At 48.5% G+C, this 12301-nt stretch overlaps 1 protein-coding gene across 1 annotated transcript in view; it reads left to right on the forward strand.

Moving 5' to 3' along the window:
* Positions 1–12301, forward strand: part of LOC119399311 (TATA-binding protein-associated factor 172-like) — a 374345-nt gene that overhangs the window by 240875 nt on the left and 121169 nt on the right.

Here is a 12301-nt window from a genome sequence, read left to right on the forward strand (position 1 = left end):
GGGGGACACAACAATAGCTGTGCACTGCATTGGGAGAGCTGGGGGCTCAAAGAATTTGGTGGCATTCATGTTCAATTTTCTTCGTTCCTCTTAACTTGTGCACCTGACGGGTTTGAGATCACGTATCATCGCGTGCTATTGAAACTTTTCATTGTTCGGCACGTGTCTTGTGCGCCTTACTCATGACAAGTAGACATGTCGTAGCTTGTCTTTGTTGTTCTGGGTATTGAAAACAGCGTCGTGGTCGTACACTTCAAGCCAGCTTTCCGGGTCCTCTAATGATGGTCCATGGAAGGTTGGCGGCTCCCTGTGTTGCCGGAGAAGGATAGGTGTAGGCGCCACAGGGCTGTCGTTGTCTCTGCGCTCAATGTCAGGGTCTTGGACTGCCTGGTGTTTTGGGGAAGAAGCCCGTACTCTGGCTGTAGTCCCTTCCGCCTGCAACTAGTTCGACGATCCAGGTTGTCCTTAGCGTTATCTTCGCAGCTTGGGCTTGGGTCAGTGCTTTGCAGGGGCGTCCGGATCATGAATGAAACAGCACCTTCACCAGATGTCACGTTGTTGTGACGGTGAAGAAAGCAGTCGCAGCTGCTAAAGATCAAACTCTTTATTTGGGCGAACTTGTGCCCAGAAAATGAATGACACTCAAAGTACAATGATATCGGCACGCACTGCTGTCAGATGTTGAATAATCTGATCATTAGTAGAATCCATTGTCGTTTATACATCAGTCATCGAACCTTCCAGCGTTATCGCTGGTGCTCGTGTAAGCTTTCGAACAAGTTTGACTATTCGCGTCCTGCGCATCATCTTAATAGAATGATCTTAAACAATCGCGAAGCTTCCTCAACATTGCAGCGCGGTCTGCGCCGAGTGTTGCTAACAGCTTTTGTGGTTCGAAGCTGAATACAACAAAACAAAGCAGGGAATGCGCATGGTGAACGACTTTATCTGGCTCGCAGATACAGCTCACAAGCTTGCACTGGAGTGAATTCAGCAGCAGCACCATATCGACTCACAGAGGTACAGTGCTCGTCATTGCGAGGTGATTTACTAACACAGTGATCAAGTATGGCTGTGGATTCCCCTAGACCAACGGGGCCACTTGGAAAAGTTACTCCACCGCTACTTTGGCCCCTATAGAGTTCGCTGTCGCTGAGGCAATGTCAACTGCAAAGTCCTTCCTGAAAACATGACTCGGCGATCCCGTCGTTTACAGCAGGCAGACATAGTTCATGTTTCAAGGATGAAGGCGTGCTATCCCCATTGGCTATTCTTCCAGCCCACTTGGGTGATGTTTTGAACACATCTACCCTGCTACATAATATGTGTGCGTGTGTGATTTGTTTATGTTCTAATCACCATAGAGCATCGAGACGATGCTCTCTGAAAAGGGGGTTGTGCTGAGATTGTGCTGTGCGGTTTCATTGCTGGCAGACTTGTATGTACCACTGTGCAAAAGGGAAGAGAGCAAGGAAGGAAGTGAAAAGGATTATGAACTCTGTTCCAAGTGATCGGTTCAGCTCGACATCCTAGTTGTTATGTTGCCATAACTAGCGGCGCAGCCCAGAGCCGGCCAACGGGAGGCCCAGTGGCGGGCGGACGCGCTGAGTGAGTGAGCCAAGACATTGCTTCCAGACGAGTTATGAATCGCCCGAGGCGTTTATTGCATAGTCTTTTTAAGGAGGGGGAAAGGGGCAATCGGTCGGTACAGAGGGGTGTGACGTGCATTCCATTGGTCACAATGTACATGGTCACACCTGATTGGTTACAGAGATTTAAAAGACAGACGATGGTGGAGATGTGGCTCCATCCTATGGCAGCAAAGGGTAGCACAAACACGCTAGTGTGTTTACATAGCACCAGGGGTCAGCACGACACAGCACTGGTGTTATGATAGACAGAGGTTTTGTGCTATCCAGTATAATGTGACAGTATGGTCAGAAGGGCTAGTTATGGTTCAGTTAATAACACGGTTGTCAGCAGACATGCGGATATTTGAAGATATATGCAAAGGTAGGTCGTTAATGTAGATTAAAAATTAGGGGTGTGCGAATATTCGAACTTTCGAACATTTTTCGAATAGTGGTTGCTATTTGATTCGATTCGCACCGAAATTTTACTATTCAACGTATTTGAACATCCAGAAAATAAATATAACGGTTTATAATAACGGAAAATAAATACAATGACGCTAAATCCGCATGCAGCGTGCTTGGTCTTGCGCTTTGGGGCGCCAACGTGTGAAACTGCTAGCTGCGTCCACTGATGCGCCGAGCGGTCACTGCGCAACGAGCTTGCCTTGGGGTCTGCTGCCGATGTGTAAAATGCCCATCCACGGTTCGTAGGAACCAGCGGTCGATGCATTTCCTCACTTGCGACGAAACACATTGCGGCTTCTTCGCTTTCGCATGTCCGCAGGCGCAATGTTCTTGCCTGCAAAGTTCGGATTTGTCTCGCACATTGGCGCCGTGAGCGGAGTTAGGCCTAGCCACGACTCTGAACAGTAAGCTTGGTCGCGATGTGCGTGGCCGCGGTACCTGATGTTTCAAAGTATGTCATGCTCGATCGCGAGTATGAAGAGTCGTCCCGCGATGGTCTTCGTCACGAGATGCGAAATGCTGATAAGCAGAACAGCTTGTCCGAGACGCACGTCTGCGATATTCGTGACGAGCGCGGCACACTACAGATTACGATAGTCCGCTTGCAGCTTCCAAACTAAAGCGTAATTATATTCCAAGTGATCATCGACCTGTGAACACAGAACGAGTGCCAACGCGTCACTAAGTAGCGCGATTTTTGACAGCCGTGACCTCGCAACGTGCAAGCAGCAGACAACGCTATCCCGGAGTGAGGATCGGACCAATGGCAAGGCGTGTTGGGGCAACATGGCGGATTCAGCCAATCGAAGGCCTCTGTTGAAAATAGAAGAAAACGATTGGCGCATCTGGGGCATATGTATTATCATCAAGAGATTAGGGTGGCCCAATAAATGGGGAGAGACGGAGCAGTCATGGCGGTCGGTCAAATTTCTTTACATTTGATGCCGTGAAACCAGGGACGACGACTCGGGCTGGAACTGAGACTGCTAGGAGCACACATGAACTGGAGTGACTGCAGGCGTCGTCGGGTGGTTAGCGAAATGAGAGCCCTCGCGTCTATTTCGGCTCCGTACTGACTTGACCTTCATGAAGACCTCCCGATGTTCGCAAGGCAAGACAGTCCATGGAACCCGGCCACATGACTGCAGGTATCGTCTGGAGGTTCGCGAGACAGGAGCCCTCACGTCTACTTCGGCTCCGCACTGACTCGCCCTTCACGACGACGGCCCCATGTTCGCAAGGCGTCTGGAGGTATCATCTAGAGGCTCGCGAGACGGGAGCCCTCACGTCTACTTCGGCTCTGTATTGACTCGCCCTTCACGACGATATCCCGATGTTCGCCAGGCAAGACAGTCCATGGAGGTCAGCAACGTGACTCCAGGCGTCGTCTGGAGGCTCACGAGACAGGAGTCCTCACGTCTACTTCGGCTCCGTACTGACTCGCCCTTCACGACGACGGCCTGGGGTTTGCAAGGCTTGCGCGTGCACATAGCGAGGAACATCTCAACAGCCCTGCACTCCGCCCATTGAAAGGTATCTCCGCCCATCACAAGATTTTCTCATCGATGAGTACTTCGAGACGTGCGAGGCCAGAGTGACGAATTTCTGTCCCGACACCCGTCCTGTAGCTCCCGCTTTCGAAGCAGCAGGAACATGAAGCACAATTGCAAACTACCATAATGAAGGCGGCTTCGATACTCAAGACCCTATAGGTGATTAATATTATGAATTCTGATCACGCAGGATTGGCCCTTGAAACTACCTGCTGTGCACCTGCCTGCCTGATGGTCTGTCTATAATGGTCTATAGAAGATTCGCGAGGCCAGAATGCCGAGTTTTTTTGGCAGTGTCTGCCCAGGAGGCTTTAAGAGCAAAAGGGGAAGTGAAAGCTGGACATCACCAGCAGACGCATCGCAGCAAATGATCTACGAAATGCAGCAACGATAGTGACCACCTGAACCTCTAACTACTGAACTCGACGCAAGCCAGTTGACGAAGTTTATGTGCTAAGACACAATACTCGTCTTTCGATTCGGCGTGTTCATTCGGCGCCGGCAGAAATGTGCTGAAAATAGAAGAAAACGATTGGCGCATCTGGGGCATACATATTATCATCACGGGATTAGGGTGGCCCAATAAATAGGAAGAAGACGGAGCAGTCATGGCGGTCGGTCAAATTCCTTTACAGCCTCGAAACGAACTTCAAACATTTGCTTTTTGTACACTTTTTTCTGAATGAAGGACCTAGCTGGAGCGGCAACGCTGGAGCGGCAATGCCGACCCCCCTCGGTTCGCTCCCTCTCCCCTCCGCCCGCTGCTGCGCACCATTTTTTTTTTTTTATGCCTCGTGGCTCTCGTGTGGCCGAGACCCTCGCGGAGGCTCGTGCGTGGCCTGCGTCGCGGCGGACCTGCACGCATTGTGCCACTTGCAGCGTCTCCACTGAGCGCCTGATGCAGGTCTTCTCCTCTCGCGGTTACGTGCTGTGCCAAACTCGCGTGTCAGCCAACTTATCGACGTGTACGACGGTGTTGTGGCTGACGATCCCGCACGTCTTTCGCGCTGGCCACCCCCTCACCGTCGTGTGCCCCTTCGAGTGAACTTGCACGTGCCGGGCATTCAATCCAAACGCCACACCCCCCTCAGTGCCATTGCTCAGGAGGCCGCAACGCGGATGTATGAGGACCTGGCCGGGAGGACGCAAGTGTTCACCGATGGGTCCGTCCTGCAGGATCGCTCAGCCGCGGCCGCCTGCATAGCCCCTCAGCTCAGCTCGGCACGACAGTGCCGCTTGCGATACTGTGCATCCTCAACAACAGCTGAGCTAGTCGGGCTCCAGCTGGCTGCAGACCTCCTGCGCAATTTGCCAGCCGTCACGAGCGCAGCAATCTTCTGCGACTCGAAACCTGCCCTCCGCCAGCTCGCGAGGGAGGAACGAGGCCCCCTTCTTGCTCAGCGTGCCGCTCTCAGCCTGCTGGCCCTCCAGGAACGAGGCTGTGATGTGGTCCTTCAGTGGCTCCCTTCACACGTCGGCATCGCGGGCAACGAGGCTGCAGACGAGCTCGCAAAACGAGCACACTCCGCCGAGACTTCGCTGACGGATTACGCCAGCTCGTTCGGCTCAGCACGCAACAACCTTCTACAGGAGCTGGTGCGCGAGCATCCCGACGCACGGGTCGCCGCCGGACACCCCCCTCCTCCCATCCCAGCCACTGGTTTCACTCGCCGCGAGCGCGCGCTTCTTCTTGCCCTGAGGGCCGGTTCTGCAGTGGCCCGCGGAATGCAGGCATCGTCTTCGCGGCGCCGCTGCGCTGAACTGCACCGATTGCGGCGCGATCGAAACCCTGTGCCACCTATTGTTTGACTGCCCTTCTCTCAACACTGCGCGGAAGCAGCTCGTCATGAAGTACCGCCTCGTCGGACTGCCGTGTGCGACCCTACAGGACTTGCTCCATCCCACCGGCCACGTGCACCGTCGCCGATCAGCCCTTGCGGCCCTACTCGCTTTTGTCGAGGATGCCGGCCTAGTCGAACGAATTTTCTAGCCGCTCACCACGGTGACTTGGACGCCCGTTCTCCTGCCCCCCCCACCCCATGTCACCTTTTTTTTTTCCACTCATACCTTTTTTTTCATCTTTTACCATGCTCTTTTCACTCTCACTGTCCCTTCAATCCCCAATTCCCCGTGAGTGTATCGGTTGAGGTGTCCTCACTTGAGAGACAGTTATCATGCACTCCACACCCAATTTTCATTTTCATTTCCTTCTTCCTTTTAAGAATCACCCCCCCCCCCCCTTTGTTTGTTTTTCTTCCTATCTGTGTGCGGCATGCCCCTCTCTTTTTTTACTCGTTTCTGAAGTATCTGTCCGCCACAGCAGGATTCACGAATGGTGCGAGTGTAGAGACCATGGCTCACAAGCACACAGTGAGCAAAGGTCACAAAACTGGCCACGCAAGCCAACGGTCGCTTTCTGCAAATGCGAAACTTTAAGGAGCCAGCGGCAATCGGTTGCAGGGCCGCACAGAGACAGCTTGCAGAAGATGGCGCCATCTACCACCGAAGTGGCGGAGTTTCCAAGGCTGGGTCGGATTGCCAATCAAAACGATGCTAGTGAGTGATGTGTGTTCTAGCCATTGTAGCCCTACTTTTTTTGTTTCCGCCAGCCATTCCCACTCCGTTGTGCGTTCATTTTTTTTTACATTTTGCTGTGGACAATACGGCCAAAATGGGAGCTACACGGCCGGTTTCAAGCTACAGGCTGTGGAGTACGCTCTTGAGCACGGAGATCGTGCTGCCGGTAGGCATTTCAAAATTGACGAAGTCCGTGTGCATTACTGTCGGAAGCAGCACGACAGGCTGCGCGCTACAATAAGGAGTGGCGTGCCTTTAGGAGACTGAAGACCGGAAAGTTTCCTGCTGGGGGCATGGCGCTCTGGCGCCCTGCTTTTTTTTCCCATCTCTCCTTGTGCTCGGCAGTTTTCGTGGCCACCTGAGAGAGAACGTACACGGGAACTGAAGGCGCTGCGCACCGAGATCGCCATCATTTCAGGTGGACTTGCTTCGGTGCTGCAGCCCTATTGGTTTCTTTTTCGCCTTCACTACCCTTCTTACAGGGACATGACTCCTGGCTACTTATTTCTTCATAAAGCGCGCGTACAATGTCAGCACTAACCATTGAACCTATCAGCATTTCGCGCTTGTCGGCTGCACTGTTATCTCTGCATGCGCAGTCGCAAACACTCAAAATGGAGCAAAATCAGTTGATCGCGCACGATAATCATGTGAGACAAGCAAGAACGGGTGGGCGACTGCACGGCAAAGCAGTGTGGGGGTCAATTCACAACTGTTATTTCTCGTATATGGACCAGTCGAGAGTATGTACCCAAATGATGTCCCATGAACCACCGTTCTGGCGTCACGATCGAAGTGCACAAAAAAGACGAGAAACGCCAAGAGAGAATAATGCACTCGTTTTTTTGGATTTTTGTCAGAGGCTGTTTTAGGGCCCTTCAAAAAATCAGGGATTGCAAACACGGACACAAGAGAGTAGTAGCAAGACACCAGAAACGCCGCTAACAACTGAAAAATCATACACTGCAGTGACAGAAAAGAAGGTAGATACAGATACTTATCTCCTCATTCCCACGCAAGAGGGTGACACCTATCAATCAAGTGCGCGTGGTGGTCTACGTGAGAGATGGCTGTTCAATCTCTCTTGACCTTTCTCTTGTGTCTATGTTAGCTCATCCTGTCTTTTAGATGCGAAGCAGCTTTTGCTCGGGGCTGTGTCCGTCCCTTGGCGGACGTCACCTTTTGTACGTCACCTTCGCATACAACACGGTCGTGCAAGAAACGACGGAGATGACGCTATACGATTTGGTATACAGAAGGAACCCGGCAACGACGCTCGACGCCATGCTACCCAACATTACCGACAAAGAAAACCTCGACACGACTGTCTACCTTCAGCGCACCGAAGAAGCCCGACAACTCGCCCGCCTACGCATCAAGAATCAGCAGACAACCGACAGTCGCCATTACAATCTTCGACGACGCTATGTGTAATACCAGCCCAGTGACCATGTTTGGGTCTGGCCGCCGATACGCCGACGTGGACTTAACGAAAAACTTCTTCGGCGATACTTCGGGCCACACAAGGTGCTTCAACGTCTCGGCACCCTAGACTACAAGGTCATCCCGGACGGCATCACAAACTCTCAGCGACGCCGCGCACGACCTGAAGTCGTCCATGTTCTGTGCCTTAAGCCGCTTAATATGCGTTAGCGAACCTTAGGACTGCTCTTTCCTTTATCATTGTACTTTATTTGTGTATGCACTTTTTTTTCCCCTTCTGTGTTCTGTTACAAGCATCGGGATGATGCTTTTTCAGATGGGGGCCACATGCGCGCTTCTTTCGTTATTGTTATGTAACTAGTCCGTTGCACGCTTAGCTGCTGCCTTGCACAAGCCATGCCCTAATGTCTGGGAACCTTCCAGATTATGTTAAAATCTTCTTATAGGCTTGAGCGCGCAAACACGAACAGCTGAGATTATTCTGGAACTAACGCGGTCACCAGCGATAAGGCTCGAATGTTCGATGCCACATGTATAAATGCCGGCGCGCCTTGCCGCTCTTCAGTTTATCGACAGCCGACGCTCTGTTCGCCGCTATCAGTGTACAGTGTGTATTGCTGTAGTTGGACTTTCCGTTTCCCGGCCACAAGTTCGGCCAAATAAAGAATACATTTTCGACATGCCGACTGCTGCCTTCGTCGACGTCATGACCTCGTGACAGTTACCAGTAAAAGTATGATTGTTGACGTCTAAGGGCTTTACTGGCCATCATCCAGAGCTGTTTATGGCGTTACTGAGGCTCTGAGAAACAATAAATGAATATGTACGCCAGCTTTCTTCGGTCGTTAATAATTTTCCATGTTTTCTGGTGATACGAATATTTTTGGTGAACCCACGAGATTCGTATACCGAGGTTTTACTGTAGTTAGAAATCAAACCTCTATCACCTTTTTTAAATACAGGAAGTATTCTGGCTCTTTTTAATTCAGTTGGAAATATGCTGTTATTAAACCGGTTAATTACATGTGAAAAAGGGTGAGCAATGATTTCGGCAACATATTTTAAGTGGATTGGTTGAATGGCATCAAGACCTGCACTTGTTGACTTTAATTGCCCAATGATATTGTGAATTTCTTCTGGAATAGGAAAAATGACTGTGGTTTCCTCTCAAGCGTTGCTTCAAAGCTGTGGGAAAGAGGTTTATTATTAACTGTAAAGTAATTATTAAATTCATTTGCGATGGCTGTCAGATTTCGGTAGGTACCATTACTATACTTGAAATATTTGTTTCTTTTGAGTTTCTGTTCAAAGAAGAGTTGATGAGCTTCCATTGTTCAGCGATACCTCCAGCTTCATCAATTTTAATTTTGTAATACCTTTTCTTGGCGCCTCTCAGTAATTTCTTTAGGATGTTTTTGTAACAAGAATATCACTGCTGCAATTTGAAGTTAAATGGATAATGTTTCGTTTTTTGTACATATTCTCTTTCTTGCGCATGAACTTAAGTAAACCATCTGAGCCATGGGTTGTGGGGTGCAGGATACCCTTTGTGACATCTGACCATAGGTCGGCAAACTCACTCATGAGTCGACTCACTCAGACTCAGATCGGGCCGCGAGTCTGAGTCTGAGTGAGTCCGGGTGAGTAATATTTTGGTGAGTTTAAGCCCGAGTGAGTTCTGTTGAAGAAAATTTTAGTGAGTCTGAGTCCGAGTGAGTCCTAAGAGCAGAATATTTTTCGTGAGTGATTCCGAGCGAGCTCCAACTTTTGTTGCCGACTTATGGTCCTATCTACTCTTCTTCGGCATTACTATCAGCCTTATGTCAGCTTACATTTTTACTAGTGTTTATTCACACATATCTCGGCACACTAGCATTCCTGCGTGCCCCCTCACTATTTATTGATCAGAGGCGTGAGTTAGGGGAGGGGTGCCATGACCTCCCCCCTCAAATGCTTTTATGGAAAGTTCTTGATAAAAGTATCTCGTATTTCATTAAAATGTCCTTACTGGATCTATATATGATAACAATGATACTATTTGATGATAACTCGTATTTGAACGTACAAGATCAAAGGTACGCCAATATCTCACATAATCAATGTTATACGATACGTATAGCACTGATTATGTGAGATATTGGCTTTACAGAGGATTGACACCATGATTGAAAAAGCTCATTTTACGCCAACAGACTCGCGAGCAGACTCACTCAGGTTCACTTGGACTCAGGTGAAGCCGTGAGTCTGAGTCTGAGTGAGTCTGGCTGAGAAAGTTTAGTGAGTCTGAGTCCGGTTAAGGAATATTTTGGTGAGTCTGAGTCTGAGTAAGCCCCCAGAACAAAATATATTTCTTGAGTGAGTCTGAGCGAGCTCCAATTTTTTTGTCGACCTATGCATCTAACAAAAGTGGTTGCATCGCAAACACATTGCCTTATTGCCGATGAAAAAAGCTTCAAAAGCTAGCTCTGCATTTGATTCAGATTTTATTGTCGACCATTCAAAAGACAATATAGAATCTATGAACTGAACTTTGTTAAATAGGCCCTTTTTGAAATAATGCTCAGATTGTGACGAGGCCAACTACATGCGACAAAAGATGGCATAGTGATCTGTAATATCCAGTGATATTATGCCACAGTCATTGAATTGTAAGTAGTTAGATAAAATGTGGTCAGTGAGCGTGTTTGAGGCACCCGCAATACATTTTGTCGGCAACGTAAGCAGCTGCTCATAACCAAAGACTGTAAAAGAACTTGAATATTCAACCAAATTATGGTGGGTGTCTTCTAAAAGATTGATGTTTATATCTCCCATAATAAAAATGTTATTTCTTTCACGTGAAATCTTATCCAGGGTTTCATATTGGGCAGAACAAAACTCAGACACGGATGATGACGGTGAGTGACAGGTGCTAGATAAAATGGTTTTTTTTTTCAGAATGGGACTAAGATTGTCATTAATTTCAATCCAGACAGATTCGGTGTTATCTGCAAGTATGGCAACGTCATTGCATCGCTTATATCTTATAGAAGATGATATAAATATAGTGGATCCACCATGGCTATTGGATTGACGGTGACGGTACTCTGGTGTGTAGTGTGGTAGGCAAAATAAGTTTCTATCGTCAAACAACAGCCACATCTCAGACATGCAGATGAAGGAAAAGTGATGTTCAAGGGATGCCAGATAAACACAAATGTCATCATAATAATATTGAATGGGAGGCCACATACGAATTCGTCAAACTGCCAGAGAGCCCAGGTTATTGCCAAAGCTTCCTTTTCAGTTTGGCTGTATCTCTGCTCTGTCTTCGTCATTGCTCTCGAGGCAAAAGCGACAGGACGGCGCTCACCTAATAGCTGCGTCTGCAGCAGGACCGCCCCAAGTCCAAATGAACTAACATCAGCTGAGACAGTGGTGGCATACGATGGATTGTACTTGTAATAGGGAGCGAGTTGGGCGAGTTGGAAAGTACTCTTGACAGCCAGCACAAATGGAACACGGACGAGAAAGAGGGTCGTCGTTTCTTTTCCTCGTCCATGTTCCGTTTGCACTGGCCGTCATGAGGATTGTACTTGGCCACACACCTCTCAGATGTCAGTAGTTCCTTCACCTTGACAAATGTGGCCTCTTGTTCATGTTGCCAAGTCCAGCTTGAAGACTTGTTGAGAAGTGCTCTAATTTGAGTGGTGATGTCAGAGACGTGTGGCAAGAACCTGGCGAGATGGTTGACCATACTGAGAAGGTGCTTGGACACCTGCAATGGCTGCTACCTTGCCTGGGTCTGCCTTGATGCCTTGTGCAGACATGATTACTCCGAGGAATGGTACTTCAGTCACACCAAATAAGCATTTGTTCTTGTTCAGTGTGACGTGACCTTGGCCTCAGCAAGGTGGGACAGAACCTGGGTCAGTCGGACATCATGTTCTTTTGAAGTGCATCTGAAGACAAGTGTATCATTATTCATATTTGCCACTCCTTCCTGTCCTTCCAGAATTCTGGCCATCTGCGTCTGAAAATACTCGGCTGCTGAGGTAATGCCAAATGAAGTGTGGCAGAAGCAGTGTTGGCGGAATGGGGTTATAAAGGTCGTGAGCTCTTGCGAGTTCGCAGACATTTTCTCTTGGTGGAAACTTGCTGTTGCATCCGGCTTGGAGAACACCGTTGCGTCTCCAATCAGCCCGAGGACTTGCTCAACTATAGGGAGAATTGGGTGTCTCGAAGTACCACTTAGTTCAGCCGAGTTAAGGGGAGATGCTACTCGAAGACACTTTTTCTTTAATATTCACCCTAGAGCAATGAAACTTGAGCTGCTTATAGAACTTTTTATGCTGATTTCAAATATATAATTAGTTTTCTTGCAAGTTGCATACTTTTAGTTCTGCAACATGACAAAGTGAAAAACTTAAGCCTTTTGCCCCCCCTCTTTTCAGACCTAAACTTCAATAATTTTTTACATTTGATAGTTCATAATGTTTCAAATAAAGTGTGGAATGCAAATAACTAATTAGGAAGTCCATACAAAATATGTACTAGACGTGAAAAATTTTAACGTGGGAAGTTCATATTTCTCCTACCCTAGTAAAAGTTGACATAACTTTTTTTTATTATATAATAAGAATATTGTAA

Source organism: Rhipicephalus sanguineus, chromosome 7 (genome assembly GCF_013339695.2).
Source record: "Rhipicephalus sanguineus isolate Rsan-2018 chromosome 7, BIME_Rsan_1.4, whole genome shotgun sequence".
NCBI classification, from domain to species: domain Eukaryota; kingdom Metazoa; phylum Arthropoda; class Arachnida; order Ixodida; family Ixodidae; genus Rhipicephalus; species Rhipicephalus sanguineus.